The following is a 9,901-nucleotide window of genomic DNA, read 5'->3' on the forward strand; positions in this document are numbered from 1 at the left end:
TCACTCTCCTCAGGACTTTGAATGGCCCCACAAACGGTGGACCCAGCTTCCGGCAGGGCAGGCGGAGGGGCAGGTTTCGGGTCAAGAGCCAGACCCGGTCCCCCGGTGCGAACACCGGGGCCTCACTGCGGTGGCAGTCTGTGCTGGCTTTTTGATGCCTCACTGCCCGCTGAAGGTATATATGAGTGTCGTCCCAGGTCTCCTCAGCGCACCTAAACCAGTCGTCCACCGCAGGAGCCTCGATCTGGCTCTGATTCCACGGCACCAGAACCGGTTGGTACCCCAGTATGCACTGGAAAGTGGAGAGGTTAGTGGAGGAGTGGCGGAGCGAGTTCTGGGCCATCTCTGCCCAGGGTATAGACGCCACCCACTCCTGTCTTGGCAATAAGACCGCAGAAACCTACCCACATCCTGGTTCACTCTCTCCACCTACCAGTTACTCTCGGGGTGAAAACCTGAGGTAAGGCTGACCGAGACCCCCAGACGTTCCATGAATGCCCTCCAGACCCTTGACGTGAACTGGGGACCTCGATCAGATACAATGTCCTCAGGCACCCGTAGTGCCGGAAGACGTGTGTGAACAGGGCCTCCGCAGTCTGTAGGGCCGTTGGGAGACTGGGCAACAGGAGGAGACGGCAGGACTTAGAAAACCGATCCACAACGACCAAGATCGTGGTGTTACCCCGTGAGGGAGGCAGATCCGTCAGGAAACAGGTGCGACCACGGCCGTTTTGGAATGGGCAAGGGTTGTAACTTCCCTCTGGGCAGGTGCCTAGGGGCCTTGCACTGGGCGCTGGAAGTACTTCTCCTCTCTCCCATCGGTCCATCGTCTGCAGCACGCATCCTCGACCGCCAAAGGGGGGCTGTCTGCTCCTGCTGACTCCATTTTTTGAGGTGCGTGTTTCTGTCAAGGCTGTGGGTAACTGGTGAAAAGGAGTCAGGCGCAGGAGAACTGAGATGCGTGGACAAGGTATTTAATAAAGTAAACACCAGAACAAACACAATACAATGCTGCAGGAAAAATACCAGAACCACGAATAAATGGCCGTAACAACAAAACCCGGCAACAATAATACCAGCCGTAAGAATCATAGCCTGACAATAAAACAAACACGCACACAAACATGGGGGAAACCAGAGGGTTAAATAATGAACATGTAATGAGAAGAAATGAAACCAGGTGTGTAGAAAACCAAGACAAAACAAATGGAAGATGAAAAGTGGATCGGTGATAGCTACTGTAGAAGGCCGGTGACTTCGACCGCCGAACGCCGCCCAAACAAGGAGAAGGACCGACTTCGGCGGAAGTCGTGACAGAATGAAACAGGCAGGAGGTTGGGTGGGAGATAGGCAGGACTTTCCAGCCTTCATTGGGGTGGCTATGTGATGTAAGCCGACACCAGAGTCAATTGTTACTACAGGTCATAAACTCATTTACATGGGCTGAAGAGACTGAGATTCAGAAGCAAATATAGATTGATTAAACAATTAACATACACAGTTCCCTAATTGACCTTTATTATAATGCATGATGACTTGTGTTTAGTAAAATGCACTGTGTAAATGTCTAGTAGATGGCTGCTATTGCCTTACCTATGTGTTGTAAAAGCCAATCTAATGAATTGTTAGTCTATATTGCACATTGCCCAGTGTCTAAATTTTCCCCTGAATCCCCCTTCCATAGTTGGCATAGTGGGTATGAAATCAAATCAAATCAATGTTTATTTGTCACGTGTGCCGAATACAACAGGTGTAGGTAGACCTTACAGTGAAATGCTTACTTACAGGCCCTAACCAACAGTGCAATTTTTTAAGTAAAACATAGGTATTAGGTGAACAATAGATAATTAAAGAAATAAAAAACAACACTAAAAAGACTGTGAAAAACAACAGTAGCGAGGCTATATCCAGTAGAGAGGTTATATACAGGCACCGGTTAGTCGGGCTATTTGAGGTAGTATGTACATGTAGGTATGGTTAAAGTGACTATGCATATATGATTAACAGAGAGTAGCAGGAGCGTAAAAGAGAGGTTAGGGGGGGCGGAACAATGCAAATAGTCCGGGTAGCCATTTGATTACCTGTTCAGGAGTCTTGGGGGTAAAAGCTTTTGAGAAGGCTTTTGGTCCTAGACTTGGCACTCCGGTACCATGCGGTAGTAGAGAGAACAGTCTATGACTGGGGTATCTGGGGTTTTTGACAACTTTTAGGGCCTTCCTCTTACATCGCCTGGTGTAGAGGTCCTGGATGGCAGACAGCTTAGCCCCAGTCATGTACTGGGCCGTACACACGACCCTCTGTACTGCCTGTATATTGTATATTTCATACAATGCCTGTATATTGTATATACATAGTGTCTGTATATTTCATACAATTTACCGTCAAAATATTAGGCCTAACTGGCAGTAGTAACCTACATGATTTGTGTCAGTAAGTGTGTGTCTTTCTCTATTTTCTTCCTACCTCGACTGCACCACAGCAAATGATCTGTCATTTCTCAGAGACACAGACACAGGCCTCGGACCAGCAGAACCAGAACTTTTAGGAAATAAGTAGATACATTTCACACATTTCGCAACATCGGCCTCAAGAGCCCTTTTTTGGCACCCTCATTACGTTTTCGGTTTTGACTGAGTGACTGACAAAGTCAGAGCAGGTCTCACTCTCTTTGATGATGAAAGTTGGACTTTGAATGTCAACCACTGGTCAGCCAAATGCTCAATATTGATTATGACAACAGAGAAATAGCACAAAGGTCATAAAAAAACTCGCTCATGGGCCACCAGCCATGTCTGTGTTTGCGAGCAGGTCATCAGGCAGGTGTCTATCTTTTCTCAGACTTAGTCATACAGCACAAAGTCAATTTCCCACTGCTCTCATCAAACATTTTAGACATAAGCTCTGTTGCAACAAGGATCCACCAAAAGCCAATATTTCACACAAAAATAAATAAAACCCCACATTTACTCAAAACAAACAACAAAGTCCCCTTGAACATAAAGTCCTCCAAGACCTGTTAGCAGCTCTCCCACATGGTGTCCTGGAGCCTACAGGAGCATTCCTGAATTTTCCCCATCCCCTGCTTCCTCTTCACCTGGTCAACCTAGGGCAGGGGTACTCAACTACTATTTGAGAAAGTCCAGTGACACAAATTTCCAAGGTGGCAAAGGTCCAGAAAGATATCATCCTTTACTGGCGCTGTGGTACAGCATAGTAACAAACATAGTCGTCATAGAGAATAAAGTAGACGGCACAATTTGATTGATGGCCCAATGTCCGGATGACGTGTGCATGCCCATATTTGGGCATCCGGTCAGGACATCCTGGCGGGAATTTATCACATGCTCTAGGGAGTGCCCATATTTGAGCATCCTGTCAGGACATCCTGGCGGGAACTTATCACGTGCTTATGCCCATATATGGGCATCATGTTCCTGTTCTCACGCGTTAGAGGGTGTGCTAATTTATGCATATATTGCATCTATTCCTTTGAAGTTGTCATGATGATTGATGTCTAGGGATCTCTTTGAACTGGGGGGATGTGTTTGAACATTTCAACGAGTATGCCCCCCCCTGTTTTATTGACCTTAGGGCTGTTGTCTATGAAACAGGAATGTCCGGGGGTATTGGGTGTGGCAGACGCATTATAAATAAAGCCCAGAACAAGACATGCGGCCCCAGAACACTAAACAAGATTTTTTAAACAAAAAAACAGAACATTAAACTGAAAATTATGTCTCCTAGGCCAATTCTCAGGGTGCTATGCATCTCTTGTCATGAACCCAATGACAAAAGCCTCGAGAAAGTTTGGTGTGAGACCCCAGAATGTTTTAAAGCAGTTTTGGGTACGAGTGAGGGACATATGTCTTACATATTCCACCTGAGGAATCTACGGTTAAGATATTCACAGACAACGGCCCCAAACCCCTTTATCAGGCAAAACCCTGGAGTTTTTCTCCTGCGCTGCGGATGAGAGAATGGCTTAAGATAAGGCTAGCACTCTGTCAAATTGAACAGGCCCTGAACGGTACAACTCTCCCCGAATATGCACTGGAAGAACTGGTCTGCGGACGCAGTGATCTGAAGGCCCTAAGAATCACTTCAATGGCGTATAGCCCTGACTCCAAAGTGACAATTTTAGCATGTGAACAATTTGATAGTGCAAATGCGACGAAGTCTGTAAGTTCATTTGTATTTTCCAAAGCATGCAAGGATGTAAACTTTTTTTATGCCAGTGCTCAGCTTTAAATGGATTGATTATCCCATATTCATAACCCTTATGAATAAGCTGGACAGTCTTTTCCAAAATCGTGAACAATTATGGCGCTGGCCGCGGCTATCCTTAAGACATACCCTGGATCTACAGGCCCGACGGAGGATCTTTCCCTGGAGTGAAAACTTACGGAGCTTTGATGGAATGTGCAAGAGAGCCTGTCTTGGCGTTGGTGAATTGGAAACGGATGCAGGTCCGGTCTAACCAGGCCCTATATCTGTAAGAAAGGACTAGTAAAAAGGTTTAATTAATTATAACATGTTTTTAACTGTATGTACTAAAGATTTAGATTTAAATAAATGGTTTTAAAATTGTATCTCACCCGCTAATGAACGGGAAGCTGTCGTTTTCTGTCGCGCCCCAGTCTGTTGTGGAGAAAGGCTTTTCTGGGAAAATGGGCATGTGCATTGTTTTTAAAACAATGTATTATTTTATAAGAATACAGTCTTCCTACAACAGATAGTTTAAAATATTTTATAGCTTATTAAAAGTGTAGTACTGTGTTTGGTAATGATGTACAACTGTTGTACACCAATGTTTATGCATAAAACATTCGGGCATGTTTAAATATTGCGCAGCAAAATTGGTTAATTAATTATAACATGTTTTAAACGGTATGTACTAAATATTTTGAATTAAATAAATGGTTTTGAAAGCAGTATCTCACCTTTTAACAAAGGGGCTCTGTCTTTTCGCTCTATCATCATGCATGTCTCGGAGAAAAATCATTTCTGAAAAGCCGTGTGCGTGCGCGGGCGTGTATGGGTGTGTGTTTCAAAAACAAAGGGGTGGGGGTGTGTGTCTCTGCAGGGGTCATTTGAAACCATGGTTTGCACTATCAGGCAAACTGTATGTACAGATATCTGCCCACCCCCCCATCAAAAAGTGTGTCGGCGTCTCCTAAAATGGGCACTTCCGATTCATTAACACACGTCTTTCAAATCCGAAATGATCTCACCCCAGAGGATGTGGGGGGCTAAAAAGTCACACCCCAGAGGATGTGGGGGCTAAAAAGTCACACCCCAGAGGATGTGGGGGCTAAAAAGTCACACCCCAGAGGATGTGGGGGCTAAAAAGTCACACCCCAGAGGATGTGGGGGCTAAAAAGTCAACTGGGTGGTTCGAGCCCTGAATGCTGATTGGCTGAAACCTGTGGTATATCAAATAAAAATGCATTTGTATTTGTGACATGCACCGAATACTTACAAGCCCTTAACCAACAATGCAGTTTTAAGAAAAAGAAGTGTTAAGTAAAAAATAAAAATAACAAATAATTATAGAGCAGCGGTAAAATAACAGTAGCGAGGCTATATACAGGGGGTACCGGTACAGAGTCAATGTGGAGGCTATATACAGTGGGTACTGGTACAGAGTCAATGTGGAGGCTATATACAGGGGGTACTGGTACAGAGTCAACGTGGAGGCTATATACAGGGGGTACCGGTACAGAGTCAACGTGGAGGCTATATACAGGGGGTACTGGTACAGAGTCAACGTGGAGGCTATATACAGGGGGTACTGGTACAGAGTCAACGTGGAGGCTATATACAGGGGGTACCGGTACAGAGTCAACGTGGAGGCTATATACAGGGGGTACTGGTACAGAGTCAACGTGGAGGCTATATACAGGGGGTACCGGTACAGAGTCAATGTGGAGGCTATATACAGGGGGTACTGGTACAGAGTCAACGTGGAGGCTATATACAGGGGGTACCGGTACAGAGTCAACGTGGAGGCTATATACAGGGGGTACTGGTACAGAGTCAACGTGGAGGCTATATACAGGGGGTACCGGTACAGAGTCAATGTGGAGGCTATATACAGGGGGTACTGGTACAGAGTCAACGTGGAGGCTATATACAGGGGGTACCGGTACAGAGTCAACGTGGAGGCTATATACAGGGGGTACTGGTACAGAGTCAATGTGGAGGCTATATACAGGGGGTACTGGTACAGAGTCAACGTGGAGGCTATATACAGGGGGTACCGGTACAGAGTCAATGTGGAGGCTATATACAGGGGGTACCGGTACAGAGTCAATGTGGAGGCTATATACAGGGGGTACTGGTACAGAGTCAACGTGGAGGCTATATACAGGGGGTACTGGTACAGAGTCAACGTGGAGGCTATATACAGGGGGTACCGGTACAGAGTCAATGTGGAGGCTATATACAGGGGGTACCGGTACACAGTCAATGTGGAGGCTATATACAGGGGGTACCGGTACAGAGTCAATGTGGAGACTATATACAGGGGGTACCGGTACACAGTCAATGTGGAGGCTATATACAGGGGGTACCGGTACAGAGTCAATGTGGAGGCTATATACAGGGGGTACCGGTACAGAGTCAATATGGAGGCTATATACAGGGGGTACTGGTACAGAGTCAACGTGGAGGCTATATACAGGGGGTACCGGTACAGAGTCAATGTGGAGGCTATATACAGGGGGTACCGGTACACAGTCAATGTGGAGGCTATATACAGTGGGTACCGGTACACAGTCAATGTGGAGGCTATATACAGGGGGTACCGGTACAGAGTCAATGTGGAGGCTATATACAGGGGGTACCGGTACAGAGTCAATGTGGAGGCTATATACAGGGGGTACCGGTACACAGTCAATGTGGAGGCTATATACAGGGGGTACCGGTACAGAGTCAATGTGGAGGCTATATACAGGGGGTACCGGTACAGAGTCAATGTGGAGGCTATATACAGGGGGTACCGGTACACAGTCAATGTGGAGGCTATATACAGGGGGTACCGGTACAGAGTCAATGTGGAGGCTATATACAGGGGGTACCGGTACACAGTCAATGTGGAGGCTATATACAGGGGGTACCGGTACAGAGTCAATGTGGAGGCTATATACAGGGGGTACCGGTACACAGTCAATGTGGAGGCTATATACAGGGGGTACCGGTACAGAGTCAATGTGCGGGGCCACAGGTTAGTCGAGGTAATTGAGGTAATATGTATATGTAGGTCGAGTTAAAGTGGCTATGCATAGATAATAAACAGAGAGTAGCAGCAGGGTAAAAAGGGGGGTGGAGGGTGGGTGGACAATGCAAAAAGTCTGGGTAGCCATTTGATTAGCTGTTCAGGAGTCTTATGGCTTGGGGGTAGAAGCTGTTATGAAGACTTTTGGACCTAGACTTGGTGCCCAGTACTGCTGGCCATGTGGTAGCAGAGAGTTGAGTCTATGACTAGGCTGGAGTCTTTGGCAATTTTTACATCCTTCCTCTGACACCGCCTGGTATAGAGGTCCTGGATGGCAGGAGGCTTGGCCCCAGTGATGTACTGGGCCATACGCATTACCCCCTGTAGTGCCTTGCGGTCGGAGGCCGAGCAGTTGCCATACCAGGCAGTGATGCAACCAGTCAGGATGCTCTCGATGGTGCAGCTATAGAACTTGGGGGGGGCAATGCAGATAGTATGGATAACCATTTGAATAGCTGTTCAGGAGTCTTATGACTTGGGGGTAGAAGATGTAAAGAAGCCTTTTGGACCTAGACCTGGCGCTCCAGTACCGCTTGCCGTGCGGTAGCAGAGAGAACAGTCTATCACTAGGGTGGCTGGAGTCTTTGACAATTCTAAGGGCCTTTCTCTGACACCGCTTAGTATAGAGGTCCTGGATGGAGGGAAGCTTGGCCCCAGTGATGTAGTGGGGCGTAAGCACTACCCTCTGTAGTGCCTTAGAGTCGGAGGTCGAGCAGTTGCCATACCAGGCAGTGATGCAACCAGTTAGGATGCTCTCGATAGTGCAGCTGTAGTACTTTTTGAGGATCTGAGGACCCATGCCAAATCTTTTCAGTCTCCTGACGGGAATGGGCATTGTTGTGCCCTCTTCACAACTGTCTTTGTGTGTTTGGACCATGATAGTTTGTTGGTGATGTGGACACCAAGGAACTAGAAGCTCTCAACCTGGTCCACTACAGCCCTGCTGATGAGAATGGGGACGTGCTCGGTCCTCTTTTTCCTGTCATCCACAATCATCTCCTTTGTCTTGATCACGTTGAGGGAGAGGTTGTTATCCTGGCACCGCACGGCCTGGTCTCCTCCCTATAGGCTGTCTCATCATTGTTGGTGATCAGACCTACCACTGTTGTGTCATCGGCAACCTTAATGATGGTGTTGGAGTTGTGCCTGGCCATGCAGTCATGGGTGAACAGGGAGTAAAGGAGGGGACAGAGCACGCACCCCAGAGGGGCACCTGTGTTGAGGATCAGCGTGGCTGATGTTTGGTTACCTACCCTTACCACCTGGGGGCGGCCCATTAGGAAGTCCAGGATCCTTAGCTAAGTGATGAGCTCCGAGGGCACTATGGTGTTGAATGCTGAGCTGTAATCAATGAATAGCATTCTCACGTAGATGTTCCTTTTGTCCAGGTGGGAAAGGGCAGTGTGGAGTGCAATAGAGATTGCATCATCTGTGGATCTGTTGGAGCGGTATGCAAATTGGAGTGGGTCTAGGGTTTCTAGGATAATGGTGTTGATGTGAGCCATGACCAGCCTTTCAAAGCACTTCATGGCTACAGACGTGAGTGCTACGGGTCGGTAGTCATTTAGGCAGGTTACCTTAGTGTTCGTGGGCACAGGGACTATGGTGGTCAGCTTGAAACATGTTGGTATTACAGACTCAGGCAGGGACAGGTTGAAAATGTCGGTGAAGACACTTGCCAGTTGGCCAGCGCATGTTCGGAGTACACGTCCTGGTAATGTTGACCTGTTTAAAGGTGAAATCGGCTATGAAGAGCGTGATCACACAGTCGTCCGGAACAGTTGATGCTCTCATGCATGCTTCAGTGTTGCTTGCCTCGAAGCATGCATAGAAGTTAATTAGCTTGTCTGTTTGGCTCGTGTCACGATGCAGCTCACGGCTGTGCTTCCCTTTGTACGACGTCATCGATGGACTTATTGATGAAGTCAGTGACTGGTGTACTCCTCAATGCCATTGGAAGAATCCTGGAACATATTCCAGTCTGTGCTAGCAAAACAGTCTTGGAGCTTAGCATCTGCGACATCTGACCACTTCTTTATTGATCAAGTCACTGGTGCTTCCTGCTTTAGTTTTTGCTCGTAAGCAGGAATCAGGAGGATAGAATTATGGTCAGATTTGCCCAATGGAGGGCGAGGGAGAGCTTTGTACACATCTTCGTGTGTGGAGTAAAGGTGGTCTTGAGTTTTTTTTCCTTCCTCTGGTTGCACATTTAACATGCTGGTAGAAATGAGGTAAAACGGATTAAAGTTTTCCTGCATTAAAGTCCCTGGCCACTAGGAGTGCCGCTTCTGCATTTTCCTGTTTGCTTATGGCCTTATACAGCTCATTGAGTGTGATCTTAGTGCCAGCATCGGTTTGTGGTGGTAAATAAACAGGTATGAAACATATAGATGAAAACAATCTTGGTTAATAGTGTGGTCTACAGAGTATCATGATATACTCAACCTTAGGCGAGCAAAACCTTGAGACTTCCTTAATATTAGATTTCGTGCACCAGCGGTTGTTTACAAATATACACAGACCGCCACACATTGTCTTACCCGGAGGTTGCTGTTCTATCTTGCTGATGCAACTTAATCCCCGCCAGCTGTATGTTATCCATGTCGTCGTTCAGCCACGACTCTG

This window comes from Oncorhynchus kisutch, linkage group LG13 (genome assembly GCF_002021735.2).
Source record: "Oncorhynchus kisutch isolate 150728-3 linkage group LG13, Okis_V2, whole genome shotgun sequence".
Taxonomy (NCBI): domain Eukaryota; kingdom Metazoa; phylum Chordata; class Actinopteri; order Salmoniformes; family Salmonidae; genus Oncorhynchus; species Oncorhynchus kisutch.